Here is a 20,998-nt window from a genome sequence, read left to right on the forward strand (position 1 = left end):
AGATGTGTGCAGTCTCTTTACTTATTGTTACTGAAAGTTTTAGTGAATGTCACCAGTGCACTAATATACATTACTTTATTTGAAGGGAAATCTTCAAAGAGTTTATGAAATCACAAGAACTAATTAAACAACTGGTACAAAATTATTTATTTCTAAGCATACGTATTTGCCAATATACTTCAAACTTTCATCTGATACGTTCTTTATTCTGATACTTTATGTTCAAGAACTTCCTTGGGCTGAGAAATGCATGCATTGTTGTGAAAAGTAAGAGGTTCTAAAACTAGATTTTGAATTGTTAGTAGAGCAGCTAAAAATGGAAAAGTTTAACTTTATTTTTCCTGCATAGCTTAGGTATTTCATTATAAGTAATATTTAAAATAATCTATGAGGACCAGATGTTTAATTGAGTTATGATTCTGTATGAAAATTGCATTTACAATACTTATGAACATTACAAAGTTCTCAGATGCTAATCCAACAGAAAATGTTGAAATGCTTTTGTCTCCATGGAATAGCAGGATTCCATTTCCAGTTGGTAGACACAAGTGAGTTTACTGCTACAAACTTAGCAAAATAATAACTTTTGTTTCACAGTAGTCGAGTCTTACAATATGCACTATTCAGTTGAGAAAATAAATAATTTTGGTGATACTTCAGGTTAATGCTTAAGTGCTAACTGACTTGTTGTCATTACTTTCCAGTTGTCATTACTTTCCAGTTTGGAGGTAGCCCATTTGAGTTTTGGTAAGCAGTGTTGAAATTTCAGCAGTTGTTTCTACCCATTATAAAATCATGTAAATGAGCTAGCTTCTGTTCCAAACTCCTTCAGTTCTTAAGTGGAAAAGGTCACTAAGCTTACAACAATTGGTAGTAGCGAGTACTTTCCATCTATCCTATGAAATAAGGCTATTTTTGGTGGGACATTGCTGTTGCTCTCTGTCCTGTGGTTTACTGCTACAGATTGTTTTTGTTGTCTCCACCCTTTCTCAGTCCCTTTTATTTTGTTTGCTTCTCTCATATTTCTCAAATTCTTTTTTGCATGTCATTCCTATGTCTTCACATCTCTTACCTCCTATAAAGCCATCTTATCACTTCTCTTTAGTATAGATGACTCTTCCTTTCTTCCTGAGCATAAGCCTCTACTGAATTTTTAAAGTCCAGTGAAAAGCTGTCTGGCCTCATTGCACAGCAAAATTCCATAGTGAGCTCCAGGAACTGGAAGGAAAAAGAAAAGAGGAAGTTTTGATTAATCTGGTGAAAGAATTGTCTATAAGCAGTTCCAGGAGATCATGACAGATCAGTTTTAAGTAAAAGTATAGGGGAAACATTATTGATGTGAGTTTTTTTGAGCTTCAGCTTCCTGAGGAGTCACTAGTGTTGTTAGTGTACGTCGTCTTTCTCATCACATTTGTCAGAAGAAACCAGGTTTGTTTTCATGAGTTTGATAGTTCTAGTTTTATGTGTTCTCCATCATCATTATTGAATGATTGTCTGTCCTTCTAAGACATCTTTGGACTTTTACCATTACAGAAGTGCCTGAACAGACAAAGACAACATTTTACTCACTTGTGCTTCTTCACAGAATTAGACAAATATAATTAAAGCTATAGTACTGGTGACTTACTGTTCTTGAATAGCTCAGTTTTGTCTCTGGAAGTAACAACACCATTTTGTGCCATTAGGAGTGCCTCAGGATATTTGCCTTACATTTTAAAAGCAAATTTAATACGTGTTTTATGTAACTAGAGTAATGTGTTAGTGAGAACTAGTACTCTGTATTATTTTTATAATAAAATCATAGTGTTTAACTTCTGTAAGTAGCAGACTAAATAGGGCCCAACTTTCCAAGTGAATAAATCTCATAGCTTATTTAGTGACAGGCGACACATCCCATGCCAGGTAACCTTTTGTTCAGTGGCAGAAGGTACAGCCTTACTTAGATGTGTCACACTATACTGTAATCATGTAAGAATTCAATTATCTCTTTTTTAACTATTCCTACTTTCTTATTTTTTTTATGACCAGCCGTGCTGAAATTTTAATGAGAATTCTCAGGCTTACCTCAGCAGATAGATGGCAGAATGAACATTTTTATAACTGGAATAAAAGCTGTTACATTTTATCACAAGGCCTTCTTATTGTCTTGTTTCCTTTTTGGAAGACAAGTAAACATTGCCTCAGAAGAAACTTCAGGGAGCACCCCTAATTTTGTTATGTGTATACATAAAAATCTGCACACATACACTTTTTCAATATTACATCTGCATATATATGTCTCAGCTAGACTTACTGCTACATTCTGATTATGTAATATTTCCTGGCTACACAAATCACTTTTTCACATTTTCATTAAGCCTGAGTTCATAGTAACATTGAGGTCATCATGATTTTGTAACACAACCATGGGAGCACCTTATCAAAACTCCTTGTTGCTAAAGCAGCTTGACCTTGCATTTAATTTACTAACCAAAAGCAACCCTAGCAAGCAGTTCAAACGAAAGTACCATATCTTTGTTTTCCTTTGTAAGTAACAAACAAGGTCACAGAAACTGGACAAGGGGAGAGCATTTACCAAACTTCTTGGGCCTAAATTTCCCCCTTACATTGCTAAAAATACAATCTTAAAAGTAATTTTTAAAAACTCTTTTTTCCCCAAGCTGGAAATACTAGGCTTACTCTATATTCACTTTAGACTTTCTGTGTGCTATTCCAGGTAGTTTGGAGTGTGCTGCTGCTGTCAGAAACAAGTGATTAGCCCTAGTCCTGAACTCTTCCTAAAGTTCTTTGTGGGCCAGTAGGGAAAGGCTGTGGATCATTCTGTTATGGCTGTCCAGTGCCAGTCAATATTTTTTTCTGAAGATTTATGGATTCTGCTTTGGCATGAGATTGCATTTGCCACTGTCACAGGAAGTAGGCTGTTTGGTCTTTTGGAAATCAGCTCACTGGAAATGTGCCACCATCAGAAGGGCTTCTCCAGTATATTCCTTGTTCCTTGGTTTTTGTCCCAAGGATCCTGAAAAATAAAGTACTAGTAGTGGATTGGCCTGCTATTGCTGTTAAAGTTAGTTTATCCAATAGCCTGGCACTGAAAATTCACAGTAAAAGGGGGTCGCGGAGAGAAGGCTAAACCTGAAGTGAATTGTTGTGTGCTGCTAATGCACTCTACAAGAAATTGTAAAAGCAGATATGTAACACATGTTGCATAGGCAGAAAGACAGATTTTGTTTTGGAGTTCATTGGAAGTCAATCTTACTACAAATCCTATGGATTTGTAAGTATTGGATGTTTGGAACATTGCTATTCTTAAATGTATCCCACCTGTTTAAAGTACAAGTATGGGATACATACACAGATAATAATGGAGATCATAAATATTAGCAGATGTCAAGGACAGGTTAAATGCTACATCCAATGAGGGGAATTTGTGATCTTTGCAAATACCTCATGCACCCAAGCTGTCATCCTGAAAAATTATAGGTCATAACCTATACATCTCACAACCTGTAAGTCTCTTCACACTGATGTATTTTGACAGATTGTGTTCAGGATTTTATGTTAAGAATTTACATTGTATATGTGGGCTTTGTTTCTTAAAGTTCTTGAAAGATTTTAAAAGAATTGCAATTTACCTGCTGCACACTGAGTAAAAACAAGCTAAATATAATCTAATTCTTCTTAGATTATAAAAAAGGAAATACTGTTTGTAACACTGAGCTTTTGTATACAAACTTATAAAATGCACAAGACCAAATATAGTCTCATAAAGAGGGCTTACGTTTTCACAACAACTGGCAAGGGTACTTCTTATTGGGAATATTTTGGGAGGCATTTGCCTGTACTAAATATGACATACTATGCAATAGGTCTTTAAAATAATTTATGATTTGGTGTATAGTGCACATACAGTTAATGTAAAATAGTGCAGTGGCTATAAATTTTACAAGTCCAAAATTCTGTCTCTGGAGCAGTAGCAAAGGAGTTGTTTTACACAGGAGAGCCCTGAATTGTATTTAATGTAACTTGGAAAAAGTTATAGATGACCTAGCCACATTTTTGATTATAGACTAAAAAAGGGACAGGGAAGTGGGAAACCAAATTCAGAAAGTTACTAGCTATGGAAGCATACTGCTTCACCTTACAAGAGAATGCCTTAACAGCCAGACTGTAGATTAATATTAGATAGGTTCAGTCTCAAGCCAGTCTGTTTCATGTTGGAACATTGTGAAGCAAAGAATAATAGATTTAGATGTGAGAGAATAACAACAGGGGACATTGTAGTATAATCAGAAAAAGACTTCAGAGAAGAATGTGTCCACTGACTGTGTCTGTTCCCTGAGATGATTAGTGGATACTGGCTCATGTCCGTTCTTCCCAAGCCCGAGACTCTTCCGAAAGATAAGTTGCATCCCTGCTGCGTCTAAGCAGGAGTGTAGGTGGTGTAAGCAGCTACTTCAGAAGGCTTGGGATTTTCACAGCATAGGCTTCCTTGTTCTTGAGCTGCTTTATCTCTTGAATGTGTTGTGCTATTTATACAAGCCATTGGTTTGTGGTAATTGCCTAGATGTTGTGTTGCTGTAACTTCACCATTGGTGAAGCTGTGATCCCAGAGTGAGGGATTATATAGGGTTATATAGGGTTATCCTGTTTTATGGAATACAACTTCATGAGCTAACATGAAATGTTGTAGTTTGGCATCTGTGGTCCTACTATACTATGGAGTTTGAGAGAAGCTGCTGTCTTGTGAAGGATGATTCTTTGTGTGCTTGCTTTCATCAAGTGTTAGTCCTCACTACACAGAATGTTGGTTGAGAAAATTGAACTCAGTTGTCCTATTGAGCCGATATCAGGATTGGGTCTCAAATTTTACTGTCTAGACCCTGGGATATCTGACATCTGCTCTTCTGTTTTCTGGGCACTTGTCCTTATTGAGTAGGAGAATGATACTTTTCTTTAAAGTGAGCCAATCCCCAGCTCATACCTGAGGAACAACTTCAGCCTGAGTGAGTAATCTGAGTCTTTCCATGGTCAGTTGCAGAAGATATGACTGCAAATCATCCATATTGAGAACAACCAGGTTTATAGGGGATATGTTCAAGGGGAGTTCCCATTTGTCTCGGAGTAGTAGATGGGGTCTGTTTATGTGGCTTTGTCTATAATGTTTATAACTGGCAATTGCCTCACATGGGTGTCTACAGAGATTTGTGGATAACCAGGGAAGATTTGTGGTTTCCTTGACTTGTTCTAACAGCTAAATGTACATTGTGTAGGTCAGACTTGTTCTAATGATGTGTATAACATTCTTAACCTCTCCCATGATGCTGTCTGTATCAATCTCAGAGTATTAGTCTACATGGTGATGGTGCCACGCAAGCCCTGCTCCCCACTGCAAGTGACAATCATTCTTTGATAACAGAAGCCAGTACAGAGACAACAGCTCAGTCTTGAGTTCTTGCAAGTAGAAATGAATTATGCCTTTGCTCCCCTTAACATAAAAAAAGAAGACTTGAGAGGTGTTTGAGATGCTGGTATCTCCAGTGCTGTATTTATGATAAATTTTGGAAATACCTCAGCTCCATCTTGCCCAAAAGCTCACAATAAATGCCTAGGAAAGAATATAAGGACAGGAAACATCATCTTTTAGTGATATTTTCCAAAATATTTTCCTACTTTTTTTGAGTATTTCAAGATTTATCAGAGCCTGTTGTCAAGCCTTTGTATATGAGTTTTAGACAGATTTCCAGGAATGTGTCTACCTTACCCCTACAGTCTGGCAAAGTTCTTAGCATGTGAGCTGTCTAGAGGCATCATTGCATTTGATCTCTTTGCCCTGTACTGTAACATGTTTTCAGTAGTTTCGTATTCTAGGAAGTCCCTGTGAAAACAGGGAAGGAAGTCATGCCCAGTCCTTTTCTCCCTCCTTGCTCTGGACCTGGAGTTCTGTCAAAGAATCCTTCTTAGGCCCAGTAGATTTCCTACCATCCCCTGGAAGTCAAACTGTAATTCAGTCTGAAGTCATTGGCCAAGTATCTTCCCATTAGATGGATTAGCATATGGGCACTGGACGCTGGCCAGCCATTGTCTGAAGTGTGATCAGAGTCAGTGGAGGCAATAATATCAAACATTTTGGTAGCTGAACTCTCTTTCCCAGGCTTGACATCTTGAAGCACACATAGTGAAAGAAAAATGCTGCAGTTTTCCTTGTGGATATTTAGGCTGGAGTCATTCCATCTCAGGTCACACATGTAAAATAAGATAACCTGCATACCAGCTGGTGATAAATGAGAGTCTATATTCCTGATAGTGATGGCAGCAGCCATATTTTGATGGTTACAAGGGGAGGGTTAGGGATTGGGTTTTTGTTTTCATGAAGGTTTTTTGTTTGTTGTTTTTTTTCTGAAATTCTGTGTGTGAAGGAGGAAAAGAGACAGAAAGAACTAATTTCTGTCTTCTGCCTAAGAGGTGCTGGTCTAACAGCTGTCTGTGCTTTTGTAGTTTACCTTGTAAATCAAAAAGTTGTGTTCCTGTAGATGGATCGAGAAGATACCTAAAAGAAAGAAATGGAAAGAGCTCCTCTATATGCATGTATTCACTAGTCTTTTCTTTACCTCTTCTAAACAATTTCTTCTTGTAGAAGAGGTGGGTTTAGAAGGAATTGAGAATACAATGAAAATCACTGCTTCTTTTTTTTCTCCCTTTTTTAATTGTTCCTAGATCACCATGCATAGGTTGCCAAAACAGATTACAGAATTCCTTGCGCTGGTTCATTAAATAGGTAAATTAACCTTACCTGATTTAAATAGCATGTTTCTTTACATTATAATTCTAATTACATGGTTTTTCAATTCTATGGAATTTTGTTTGTTATCACAGCCTCTTCTGCCTTTCTCTAAGATTCAAGCTGTTTTTTCTTAAAAACTTTTTTCTTTGTATTTTAGTATGCATCTATCCCATGTAAACCTGAACATTTAGGCTGTTAATGTGCTCTTATTGACTTAAAAATATCTGACTAGTTTCTAACACTTTAAAAGTAATCTTTCTATCAAAAATTGACAGTTTTCAACCTTCATTTTAGTACTGTTACCCCTTTGATAGTTGTACTTTAATTTTCAGGAAATTGAATTCTAACTAAAAGCTTCTTTGCATTCTGTCATTCTTTAGCAGTGTTGCTTGTAATTTTGGTTCTTTGATGCATCTGAAAGCTTTAAATGCAGCTTTTTGACATTGATTTTGTTGTTCTTGTATCCTGAGAAGTTAAAAAATTAGATGAATTTTTAAGCTTCTGAAGTATGTGTCGTGAAGGCAAAGCAGATATGAAAAGAACCAGGTAAAGCAAATTATTTTGACTTGGGATTTGGCTAGATATTTTTGTTTTCATATTTTAGATTAGCCTTTTGAGCAATTCAAGTTTTAAATTTCATTCTAGCTGTGTGACATCATGTGTCCCTGCACATGGAGAATAGCATCAGTAAAAATTCTTTTGTTGATTCCTCAGATTTCCTCAGGAAACTTTCAAGATATTCCCTAACCAGAAATTTAAGAAGCTAAGCAGCTGTGGCACAAGTAGTAGGGTTATGGAAGGATAAACAGATGGCTAAAACTTGAAAAACAGGGAGTAAAAATGTATGCTGAATTTTTGCAGCAGCAACAGTTTATGTTGAGACCTGTCCACATAACGCAGATCTTGCACAATGCACATTGCATGTCTTTTTCATGATAGCACATATCAAAAGGGCTCTCTGTTGGGGTTTGGAGCCATGATGTTTGAAAAGAAGTTAGAAATAGGATCAGTTGAAAAGCTTCAGAAGAACCTTCTGATTCTGAGTGATGAGACAGTAGAATGGCCAATCCAGATAATGCAAATGTAAGGTATGCTAGAACAGACTGGAACAGAATACTTCAGTCGGACGGGACCTTCCATCTATTCCAGCTGTCAGGCTGTCCTTCTGAAAGACAGAAAATCCCTCAGTATGTTTCCTTGGTGCTTTCCTTGCTGCATCAAAATACTATTAAAGTTAATCTAGGTAGAGTCACCCCTTGGTGTTCTTCATTTGCCTTAAGCTTCTGAAGCTAGCTCTGTATTGTTACATGCTCAACATATAAAAAAGGATTTTCTTTCTTTACTTGTGCATGGGTAAGTCTTACAGAAAGTGTCCCTTACTTTTCATTCTCACAGTGGGAAGTGGGTTCTGTTGTTTCAGTGTAGCAATTTGTCCTCACGTATGTGGTGTTGTGTTTGGAACCAGTTCTGACACCAGCATATGGTCCAGCCCATGGTGGGATCTAGATGATTTTTAAGGTCTTTTCCAACCCAAATCAACCCATTGTAGGATTTTAGTGGTACTTAGTGGTCTCAGTACCTGTGTTCTTTAACATCTCACCTCAGACATCTTACTGTAAAGCCTCTTACCAAGCACAGCACCATTTTCAAAGTCTACAGTTGTGTTTTCAATTCACCATTGTTTAATTGGAGGTTGGGTAGCGCCATGACATCGGCTGTTGTTACAATACTTGTGTGAGCCCATCAAAGAAAGTGGGGTAAGGAAGGCAAGTTTTTCTGTGTATTCTCTGCATCTCAAGGAACTGATCAAAGTGGTATAAAAATGGCAGTGGGGTTGTTCTATCTTGTGCAATGTTAGTGGGGCAGGGATTAGAGCATTCCTCCCATGCAAGGGGAAACTTCATTCTTTCGTGATTATGATAAATTTGCCCTTTGTTAAAATGCATTTGGGATCTATCCAAGGAAGGAACGCTGTTACTGGTCAGGATAATTTCCCCCCCTTAGTTTTGAAAGCTGCATTCATGAGAAGGGGCTTCAAAATGCAGCTAAGCAAGAATATCAGGATAAAAGGGGGATTGGAGCTATAACAGCCCTTTCAGCTGAGAAGCTGTGGGAGGTGTTGGATGGCATTAACCAAACCATCAGACGCTTTGTTTCTCCTCCTAGCTATGTGTGGTGTTTTTGAATGCTGATAGGAGAATTCCCATATGTAATGCTGAATTAGAGTTTCACAGACAGGAGCTTGATGAAAAGAGAGTTTATTTTTGTGGCTTGAATTAAGTCCTGTGGTAAAAAGCTGTACAATGATCCACTTTAGTGACAGGTTTAGGGTAGATAGTGAATATTTTGGTTTTATGCTACACTTTTTCCATTTTTTTTTGTAAATTAGTTGAAGCAACTGGAAAATAAATATGATAAGAGAAAATTTTATCTCAATGGAGTTCAGTAGCTACTCATAAAATAAAATTCTAACATGGAAAGTAAAGATTTATAGACAGTAGAAGACAATTTCTTATTTAAAATTTGGGAAATTTTTTTTAAAAAAAAATTTAATTTTAAATTTTAAAAAAAGCTTTTCTAGGAAGTTGAATACTTTTCCAAAAGGACTGTTTGTTTTCTGATTGTTAAAAAAATTAATGTCATATTGTAACTATGTGTGGTCCTGCTGTTTTTTTAATTGTTCTTGTATTGGGACTTAGATTCTAGCCCCATGCTGAGTGGCTATTAAGACAGTAAGAGAACTCTGGCAGAGAGATTGATGTGGTACACCAGGATGCCATTTTTTTCCCCCGTAAGCTTGTATGTAGATACCTTTTTCTACTTTATAGGCTGACTGCAGTTTCTTTGTCCAAACACATTCACAGTTTTCTCTGTTTGGGCCCTCTTTAAGTCTGTTGCTGTGAGATTCTATGATTGTCTCACAGCCATAAAATCCTTTTCTGCTTTCACCTTGACTTCATATTGCTATAGAGAAAATGAGAAATGCAGCAAATGTTCTATAGCTGCTGAATTCTCTGCATTGTTATAGTTTGAGTTATTTACAAAAAAATTTTAGTTTCTGAAAATGTTTCAAAGCATCTAATTTATAAAACTTTCTTTTGGAAATTATTCTAGTGTGCATTTTCAGTGCCTTCATAAACATTCCTCTTTATGAAATCAGTAGCCTCCTTTTAAATATTATTTACTTTATTAGATGAGATTTTCATGTAGTTTATTCAAAAAAGGCTATTGTTCCTGATCATTAGCTTGGATTAACACAAATGTACCAGGAAGACATTTTTTAATTTCATTCTCAAAATTATACTTTACATTTTCATTATTAGAGTTATTCTTAATAAGAAGTATCTCAACAGTTCTGTAGAAGTCAAGATTTTCTAATGACTGCAAGCATTGTTCCTTAAATTCTGTCTTTCCTCTTAAGATTGAATCTTTGTTTCACAGTGACTAAAAAGAAGCAAGATGACAAAAGCATCCATCTTTAAGAAAAGTTACAGATACCTCCAAAGGCACATCACTGGGTCTATCTGAGGTGGACTCAACTCCCCAAAAAAGTTACACTATTCATACTCAGGAAAGCATTAATTTGTGGAATTTTATGTTCTCTCACAAGGATCCTCACAAGCAGGCGAAACCAAAAACTGTAATGAATTGCATGGCATTGGCTTAGGAATGAGGAGTGAGAGTTGTTAGTGCTTGACATTTTTTACAGATGTTGCATTGCAATCTACAGGAAATTGGGAAGCATCCTTCAGAGATAGCCAGTTTTCAGCAGTGCTGCTCCTGCATCAAGCACATTAAATATGTATCTCAAAGTTTGAAATTGTTGGTGATTCTGAGAAAGTGACACAAAACCTTCTCCGCATTGCTAATTATAATTACTCTTTCGACAGGAAAAAAAACCCCAGAAACAACCCGAAGCTCATTTATGCTTAGTTACCTTTTGGGAATGCAAAATAAGTATCAGGTCACTTTAGTTCAGAAGAACTTGACACACTATTAGTTACCATGTGTCCATCTGTTTGTCTTGCTATTTTTTTACCTCATCTTGCTAATCAGGGCCTTTGCCCTCTGCTGGATCAGTTCCCTGGGCCAACACAGAACAAGTAGTTGATTTTGTGTAGCATTTCCAGTAAAATAATTGAAAAAAAGTATTTTAAGGTAGTTATATTTTTCACAGAGGAATATAAGCATGTAAATTTTACTGTTTACTAAGCACGGAAGTTGGACTATGAATCTCTTTTTTTGTCATATTTAATTTCATAGTTTCTGAATATGCCATTTAAAAATTTATATAGCCCAAAATATTTTCTGTTATTTATGTTGATTTTTTAAAATTATAAATGAATGTATAACACTCATATAAATGTGAATTAGGTTGATATGTTTTCTCCAATTTTTAACCATACAACCATTAACAAATGCAAATTACCTGATTATCTGTACTGCTATAAGAAGATTTTAAATGGAGCTATTTGACAGTGTATAGACCATGTTGAAATCAACACTTTCAAATGTTGATTGCTTGAAAAGAAAGCAAGCTACCTAAGGTATAGACTTACTATAAGAATATGCTGTATGTGGAACTAATGGTATAAAGCATAGCCCAATCCGTTCTTTTTGCAGTGAAAGACAAGTTAAGACTTCATTTGCAATGAAGACAAGATTCTTGCAATTTATGAGGATATAAAATGGTACTTGAGCAAAGAGATACAATTTAATGTAGAAGAATCTCTTTTTCTCTTGACACCCCCCTCCCCACCCCTCCCCTCCATTCTGTAGAGGTTACATTGTATGATTCAAAGGGTATGCTAACTTCCTGTGTCATCTTGGGGAAGGTGCTGCTGGAAAATGATCAGTGTGTACAGTTTTGTTGCTCACAGAAGTAGTCTCTTACATCTGAAAGACTGTTCTCCTTAACCTCTAATTTGCACATTAAGCATCGAGAGCAGAAGTGGTATCTTTCTGTTGCAGATTGGGTACTAAACCAGGAGCCTCAAAGTGCTCCTTCTTTGTTCAGTGTCTGTCTTCTGTGGGATTTCCCCCATTAGTTTCTCTCAGAGTAAGGTCATACTTTCCTACAGTACTTTACCAGCTGCTCATCCTGGTCTCTCAATGCATGGCCTTTACATGAAGCGTTGTTAAAATCTGCTCCAAGGATTACACAACTTCCCTAGCAACGGTGCAAACACATTTTCATTCAACTCCTTCCAGTTCCTCAATGTGTAACCTGAATGTGAGTCATTGCCTTCACTTTTTCCCAGTCACTTGAGTATCCATATCACTGCAGGAAGAGAGTTCCTATGTGCTGTTGGATGCTAAATATCACAAATGCAGCACACAGTGTCTGTCTTCCCTGACTTTCCAGTCTTCAGCTAACAACATACCCAGGAAAGCTGTCATGAAAATCAGTATGGCTGGAGGCAACTTCTCTTCTAGCCTCAGGTGTCAAAGTGCCAATCCCTCCTTGATTCAGTCTTAAAAATGTAAGAAGAACACAAATATCCAAAAATATTGCTTTTCTTCCTATGCCATTCTCAGGAGAAAATCTGAATATAGTCTTGACCAGACCTTTTCTCCCCAAACTATTTCAGTAGCAAACAAAACTGCCATCCTTTCCATTTGCTCAGCCCTGTGGCAAGCAGTAGAGAATTGTGGGGGAATTTTGAGAGATACCTGTAAGTATTTTCACATGCACCCTTGAATGTATTAGGCTATGTATCTGTTTTTAAAATGCATTTTCATTGATTTTTTTCTTCTTTTGGGGGTATTATATAGAAGACAGACAAGGAGCACTGAAGTTTTGTATAAGAAATAGGAACTGGTAGCTATTGGTAGTAAAGCAAGATGCCCTTGACTTAAAAACAAGCTTAAAATCTAAGCACGTCAAGCAAAGTTAATGAGGAAAGAGAAGTACATCAAGTGTCTACTAGAACTTCCTTGAGAATATAAAAATGAAGTGCTCTGGTATTGATGGTTTTGCCAAGCCCAGAATCAGATTCTAAGGTTCCTATGAGGCAGGTAAAATCAGTTAATTATAAAGTCTAACCATGGCAATTAAAGTGAAAGAGCCCTAAAGGTATATGAACATTCTGAAAATCTGAAAGGCTTGTCACTGACTACTTGTATGTTGCTGGTTATCCTATAAGGCCTCTTCCTATCACTATTCTAGAAAATATCAAGGATACTTACTTAGAAAGTGCTAGAAAAAGTAGAGATGTTTCTAAGACATGGTTAAGCTGGATATGCAGCTAGTTATACTGTGCATAAAGGGGTCCATTCAGTTTGGTACAACAGCTGACTAGAACAATGCACTTTTAGACTGGTCTTGGTGCTTATCTGCTGAATTAATACACCATAACAGAGTAGGTGTGACAGCCACCCTTAAGGGGAATTGTGGGTCATCACAGTAGATAGTCAGATACCTTTACCTTGGGAAATGCATTTCTGGAAGTTGTTTTCTGCTGGAGGGGCTGATCTGTGCCTTGGCTTTGTGTTTAGCCATGCAACCATTTTCTAACAGTTGATGGGCTGGGTATTTGACTGCACAGCTGAAAATGAAGCAGCCTGTTTGTGTAGTTATCCAGACAGTAAATGAAATGATCATACCAACTAGGATGCAGCTGTTGTCACTTCAGCTGATGCAAAGCCAGTGAAGTGTGAGAAATAAAGATGTGACATTAAATGTTTTGAGTAAATAACATGGGAAAAGACTTTTAACCATACATTCTGATTATGGTTAAAATGAATATATTCCCTACTAGTCAATTACATTGACTAGTAATTGTGAAACTATTATGAATCACAGGTTCACTAGAGGAGAAACTTGGGCATTTGGTAATAATGTTTCTTACTAAAATAAAACAAATTGTGTCCTATTTTGCACAACTAGAGCAGCCAAGTAGAGCCTACTTCATTTTGTTGTCTATTTCCATACTAGTTTTTCCTTTAATATTTATTATTTTTCAAAATAGCCTGTTAGAATGGAATGCCATATTGTAATAAACATTGCTCCAGATAGCACTACTATATTTCTTGTTTAAACTGATGCAACACTTTATTTTGCAAGTATATTGAAACTCTGCTCAGTAAGTTGAGATGTCATATTCTTAAAGACTGCCAAAATTTATCAGTTTAAATCTGTCAATTTTAAGTCAACACTTCCACTATGGTTACTCTGCTTGCTGTGGTTGCCTACAGCTCAGCCTCGAGGATAACCCTTCAAAGTACTAGACAATTACACTATTCCCATAGTTAATTTAAGCATTTCAATCAAACGGGAAATAGCTTATAGTCTGTTCCCTGGTTGATTATAGTTTCTTCATATTAAAAGGGCGCCTCTTAACATTTGCTTGCTTATGCCAGATGGCAAGTTCCTAATTAAATTCACTTCTCATGTGCCTAATTTTTGTGCTTGTATTTTGGCAAAGCTAAAATCTCAGTAGGGCAAACAGATAGTCGAGGTATACTAACAACATTATTATTGTTATTTTTGTGGTCTTTCTTATGAATAGTAGCTCAAAAAAGATCTTATGGATCAGGAGCTGTGACTTAGCCTTTGGTACTAAGGCTCTGCTTCAATACAAGTTCAGAATGTCAAACCAAATTCTTAAAAATTATTTTCTCTAGCTTTCTACTGTTGCTCTTTAAGGGCTGTTCATTTTTTTTCTACAGAAAGCAGGAGCAGAAATTGCTATTTTGTTATGGTGGTTGATAAGAAAAATTGCTTGTCCATTTTCTGCTTCCTTTGGATTGGCCTCATTTTGTCTTCTTAGAAATGTTAGAAGATGTAAAAACTCCTGAGCTAAGTGCTGAGCTTCCTTTGTCCGCCTTATGAGGACAATCATCTTGATCCAGAAAAGTGACTCTGAGTTAAGTACTTTGGTCTTGCATTCTTAAATATGGTTGAGTACACATTCTTCATGTGTAATCTTCATGGAGTGATCTTGGGAAATCATCAATTAAGTTTTATTTTATAATATGTAGTGGGTTCACTCTGGCTGGATGCCCTGCACCCACCAAAGCTCCTCTATCTCTTCCCAGCTGGATCGGAGGGAGAAAATAAAATGAAGGTTTCATGGGTTGGGATAAGGACCAGGAAAGATCACTCACCAAATACCATCATGGGGAAAACAGACTTGATTTGGGGATATTACTGAATTTATTACTAATAAAATCAGAGCAGGATAATGAGAAGTAAAAACAAATGTTAAAAACACCTTCCCCTACCTCTCCCTCCTTCTCATCTCTACCTTCTCCTTCCTAGCAGTACAGGGAGATAGGGAATGGTTACAGTTAGTTCATCACATGCTGTTCCTGCCACTCCTCAGGGAGAATAGTCTCCCTTGCTCCAGTGTGAGGTCCCTCCCACCACAGGCAACAGTTCTCCATGAACTTCTCCAATGTGACTCCATCCCATGGGCAACAGTTCTTCACTAACTATTGCAGTGTGGGTCACTCTTCCATGGGGTGCAGTCCTTCTGGCCCAGCCTGCTCCGACATGGGTCTCCCACAGGGTCACAAGTCCTACCAGGAAACCTACTCCAGCATGGACGCCTCTCTCCATGGGTCTGCAGGTTGCTGCCAGGAGCCTGCTCCAGTATGGGTGTTCCATGGGGTCATACAGCCTCCTCTCAGGCATTCACCTGCTCTAGTGTGGGCTCCTCCGTGGGCTCCAGGTGGATCTCTGCATCGCTGTGGATCTCCATGGGTTGCAGGGGCACAGCTGCCTCACCACAGTCTGCACCAAGGGCTGCAGGGGAATCTCAGCTCAATGCCTGGAGCACCTCCTGCCCCTCCTTCTGCCCTGACCTTGGTGTCTGCAGGGCTGTTCCTTTCCCATATTCTCACTACACTACTCTTTGGCTGCAGTTACATCTGCCCAATGACTGTTTTTTCCTTCTTAAATATGTTATTCCAGAGGCATTACTGTCCTTCCTGATTGGCCCAGCCTTGGCCAGCAGCACATCTGTTTTGAAGCACGGGAGGAGCTTCTGGCAACTTCTCACAGAAGCCACCCCTGTAGCCCCTGTGCTATCAAAACCTGTCCATGCAAACCCAATGTGTAGCTGTGTTTGGTTAACCAAAGATTGCCCAGGACTTCAGGGTGTGAACTGTTTTGCTGGGCTGACTCTGTACCTGTACAGTGCATGTGTTAACTATTTCTTGAGAATTTAAAAGTGAGAAACTCAGTTTTGCAGTCAAAAATGGAAATGATATATTATGCTGCATACTTCTAGTTTCCAGAATAATAGCTCATATATCTGGGGCTTAGGCCCCAGATAATGCTACTCTGTAGCATGAAAAATGTTTTTTATTGTGCCTTTTCTCACCCTCCACCCCATTTTTGGCATTTTAGAATGCTAGGGCTTTTTTTCCCTGGCATTCTTTTAGTGAGTCATAGGGTGTAGTATGATTTTGATTGCAAAATTAATAGTAATCTGCTTCAGAACAGCTTTACAATGGGAACTTGTGAAGGAAAAATCATTAATCATTCAGCATTTTATAGCATAGTTTTAAGGGAAAAGTAAATGTTTTGGGAACATTGCTTTTTCTTGGCTACCAAAAAAAAAAAAACACAGGAGATAATCAGTGTTGGATAAAAGCTTTTCCTACATTGACTGCAAGACATTAATTCTTGGGAGCTTTTTTTGCAAGTACTTTTGGTACTTGCTGAAGTACTTTGTAAGCTGAACATGTGCAACGAAAGAATTTCAAGAAGTTCTCTTTAGGTCTCATAACAAATTGTTAAGAATGCGTTCATTTATTTATAATGAACAGCCAGTCTTACTTCTCCTTTGAGCATACATACTGATCTGTAGTATGACCATCCTAAAATAACTTTTCCCTCTGGTTTAACAAGGAAGAAGCACTGTTTTAATATTGTATTTTTACAGTATTAAATAGATTTCAATCTTTTAATCACTTTATTGAAGACTGAAGTTGCAAGAAAATTAAACTAATGCAGATTCCTTCCACAATTTAATAGTCAATTGCTCCAAATATAAAATTAGAATCCACTAAATTCTGATTGTTGGATCTGTCAGGGCACAAGTTCTGGGACAATGGTTCCTGTTATAGGGTTCTGGCCAGAGCACTGTAATTTCCATGGTTTGACTTCTCTTCTTCTAAATCTTTTGAAACTGGAGACATTTTTCTTGTGTGCCTTAACTTTTTTTTTCTTTTTAGGAAGATGCATGGTGGTACTGAATGGGAATACTATTCTAACTAATGAAGTAGACACTATATAACTGGATTTAAACAGAGTTTTATGTTCTTTATATGCTTTTGTTTTAAATGCAAATTACATAGAAGCTTTCTTTCTCAGAGTTAAATATATGCTATGTTACTGAAATGTAACATTTAATAATAAAATGGCAGACTTTTATATCTCTTGATCACCAGTACTTTTGCTCTGTCAGTGAATAGGGAAGGAAGCAAGAAAAATTAAAGACGTTAAAAGAAATAGGAAGAAAGCAAAAGATAGTATTAAAATAATTGTATTTTTTAGGGTTTGTATCTGTACAAGCCATTATGTGATATGAGAATATGGGTACAGAGGCAGGGCTTCAAAGACCTAGCAAACTTGTTCTACCATGGAGGGACAGTCATTCCATTTTCTGTTTCACCTGTACTGGGTGACAGCCATGTGTTTCACTTGAATGCCTCAGAATTCAGGTATCCCAAGGCAGACTAGACCATCCTGCTCTGGACATTTAGTGCATTTGGGGTTTTGGTTTTGTTTTTAGTAAAGACCAGATGATGTAAGAGGAAATGTTATGACCAGAGAACATGAAATGTGGTTCTCTGTTTCTTGTCAGTGCTGTTGACGTCTGTTGTAGAAGTGATTTGACATACTGTACAGAATAGAATTGTAAATACACTATTCTGCCTGTCACAGAGTGCTTGCTGGTGGAGCTGTGAGTAGGTGCACAATGAATCATGTCCTAAAATAAAAGTCCCAGTGCACGAAATAGCACACCTATTAAAAAGTGCTTTTCTCCACCCTCCTGTCCAGAATATTTGTGAGTTTCATATGAACCAAAGTATATGTTTCTATATGCTTTGGTAAGTATACCAAAGAAAAAACATTTCTGGTTTCCTTCCTGAGAAAAAGCTAACAATTAACTTCCTCAAGCTAACAGTATTTCTGCTTCATGCTTAGGAGAATGCTTGAATTATACCAACAACACAATGGGACAAAATCATTACAAATCTACTTGGATATGTAGTGTTTGGTGGGATTTTTCCTCCTTGATACTTAGTTAGGCAACTTTTTCTGCTTTTAAGGTTGTGCTATAGCAAGGTCACTCCATTGCGTCTTCCAGTCTGCATAAGCTGCAGACTCCAAATTAATCTTTTCAGCTGGCTCTTTGGAAGGGTCTACAATCATGAGCTGTCTTGTTTGCTCTTGAAATATAAATTTATCCCTACTTAGCTATATTCCAAGGCAGCTGTCAGGCTCATCTTTGCATGGAGTACAGTGGTGAGCACAGAGTACACATGCAGTTTTTCACTTGTTGCTTCACTACGTAATCTCTTTAAAGGTTCATGCAGAATTATACTCACAGAAATGAAATCTTTTTTTAATCAGAGTGTGTGAAGATGCAATCCAAGTAGAAGATACCATTTAACACATCCTTTCCCCGAAAAAAAAACCTTAACTAGCCCTCTGTGACAGTTTGAAACAGTTCTGTATAAATTAATTTTGTGTCTGCATTAATTTGAAAAGAGATTGAGTAGAGCTGGTGAACAACAAGTGAAAAAGATTCTTCTTCTGGACCCACTGAGTGTACTGGGGAGGAAAGGTGACAGAACACATCAAAAAATGGGATAGAGAAAAGCAGTGTGGCAGCAAGGAACAGAAGCCTAAGAGCTGAAGCAGCAATTGAAACACTGTTGGGGTGATCAGGCAAAAACTTCCTAGAAACCAGACCTGCCATGCACTGACACGAGGCAGTTGGATACTTACAAGTTCTTTAATTTTCATATTGTCATGCATACTACTTTTCAGATTTTTCTCTTTTAGTTTATTGTTGTTCATTCTCTAATGAAACATAGATATTCCAGCTTTCAAAGCTGTTTTGAACCTCCTTATAGATATCATGTAATCATGTAATGGAATGGTCTAAGCAGATCTCCCTTAAAGCCTTATATCTTTGGGTCGTACGTTGATATTTTAAAAGGTTCCTGTTGGAATATTTTCCACTTTGTAACTCTTTAAAACAATTGCATTTTTATAGATTTAATTGATGTAAGAGTAACTTTCAAGTGTTTCTCTCTGTTTATATGGGAAAGATATAAGGCTCTTTTAGCTCACTCTTTTGCTCAGGTTTAGCAGATTACATCCCATTTTAAATATTCACCATAGCCCTGTCCTTAGGAGGAGGCAAGGTCTCAATCTATCAGTAAATGATCATCTGTCTTATCCCATAAAAAGTTAAAAAGCACATTAAATATAGCAAATTTAAAATACTTTGGAAGGAAACAGTAGAAAAATTCTTTCCAACACTTCTTGCTTGATGTCACAGTGGAGTCTCTAACGTCGTGGGAAGTCAGGAGAACAGGAAAACATTGTTTTTGAAAAGGTGCTTTTTCTGTGGCATCAGTATTCAAGCTCATGAGTAACTAAAATGCCTGAGAACAAGAATAGAGGATACTTGGACATTTCTCCTCTGTTATTGGTAGTCCAGAGATTTCTGGTAAATAATTACTTTTTAATATTTTCTGGCCATTATTACATTTATCCCCCACTTCAGTTGTTTTAGAAATTGGTTAATTTTTGGTTTTGCATTCATACTTTTTTCCCCAAGGTTTCTGCCATTTTATCTTTAAATTTGCTTTTGCTATACTGCTTGACCTTTCTGAACCTTTACCAAAGTATCTTTTAATATTTCATATCTAAAAACTCCTGTTTCATATAATCTTTTAGGGTGAAAAAGATCTCTGCTATCATCTGGATTTACACATCTGTACAACCTAATTTTAGTTATTTTAAGTGTTTTCCACATTATCACAGTATTTCAGATAAATTCCATTTCCTATACAGGCTAGAATAGTCTTGTTTCCTAAATACCCTTTGCTTACCAAATCCTTATCACCACTTAAATACCCTCTGCTTTCCACTGCTTATCACAGTCTTTAAACATCTCACAGACTTGAAAAATATCTGACAGGACCAAATGTCTTCTATGTCCTTTCTAGTTGGATGAATTACTTAAACTGATACCTGATAGTGTCTTCTCCATCATTGTGTTGTTTTGTACTTTGAGAAATAAGCTGATGTTTTTGAAATCTTACAGGCATACATCAAACGTTTAGGAAAAAAAAAAAGAGAGGGAAAATATGTAGAATCAGTTAAAGTAGCAGAATATTGAAACCATCGTTTCTGTTGGGTTTTTTTCCTGAGATGAGTTTGCAAGTGCTTCTAGTTAGTCAGGTGCTGGTATGGGTGGACTCTGACAATGTGGAAGATAAATATGTCTGATTAATTACCTTTCCAGGACTAAGTCATGGACTTTCATTTACTTTCAAAATCTAATAGAAAAGAAGGTTTTCAGTTTTGGGCTGAAGAATGGGATATCAGCATTCTTGAACTGTGCAGAAAATTAGGGGGGAGAGGGAGAAAGATTTAGATTTTGTACAAATGCAATGTAGTCCCATAATTGAATTTATTGTTCATTATACTAATGGATTCCAATCTTATAGTTGCAACAGAAATATTTTGTATTATTTTGCACATAGATTTTTGACTAATGTTTATTTTGCATTTACTGTAAACTCTGCTGTCATGAACATTTGCAGTCCAAACAGCTCTTGGGTGTACAGTGTTTCATTTGTTTGTATCACAGTTTTAAGCCAAGTGAATTTTGGCCTATCACTTGTAAGATGTCAGTTGAAGTAGTGAGGAGGGCAGCTCATGAATATATGTTATTTTTTCTCCATATTCAAGCAAAATTTTGCTTTCTCTTTCCCTTCTGTGCATTTAAATAGGACGACAGCTGCCTTCAGATGGTACAGAACTCACTGACAGTTGCTCTTGCTTCAGTCCTACTTCATGAGAACTTCAGAAGTTACTAACTGAGGTATTTATTTGTTCTTTTCATTTTTTCAAGTATTAGCTTTGCAGAAATTAATTATGTGGGAGACTAGGACAAAGGAGACACCTAGACTAGTAAAGAGAAATCGTATATGGAAAATAGCACAAAGTTCTGTCATAAA

The 20,998-nt window shown here is 37.0% G+C and overlaps 1 protein-coding gene across 4 annotated transcripts in view; it reads left to right on the forward strand.

Annotated features, from left to right (window-relative positions):
• The window catches only part of SGCG (sarcoglycan gamma), a 106,449-nt gene that overhangs the window by 10,052 nt on the left and 75,399 nt on the right, over positions 1 to 20,998 (forward strand). For all 4 annotated transcript variants that reach the window (XM_038159568.1, XM_038159559.1, XM_038159550.1 and 1 more), the window contains exon 2: positions 20,771 to 20,862. The gene's annotated coding sequence lies outside the window, so the exon portion shown is untranslated. The remainder of the gene's footprint in view (positions 1 to 20,770; positions 20,863 to 20,998) is intronic.

Source organism: Motacilla alba, chromosome 1 (assembly GCF_015832195.1).
Source record: "Motacilla alba alba isolate MOTALB_02 chromosome 1, Motacilla_alba_V1.0_pri, whole genome shotgun sequence".
Classification (NCBI taxonomy): Eukaryota; Metazoa; Chordata; class Aves; order Passeriformes; family Motacillidae; genus Motacilla; species Motacilla alba.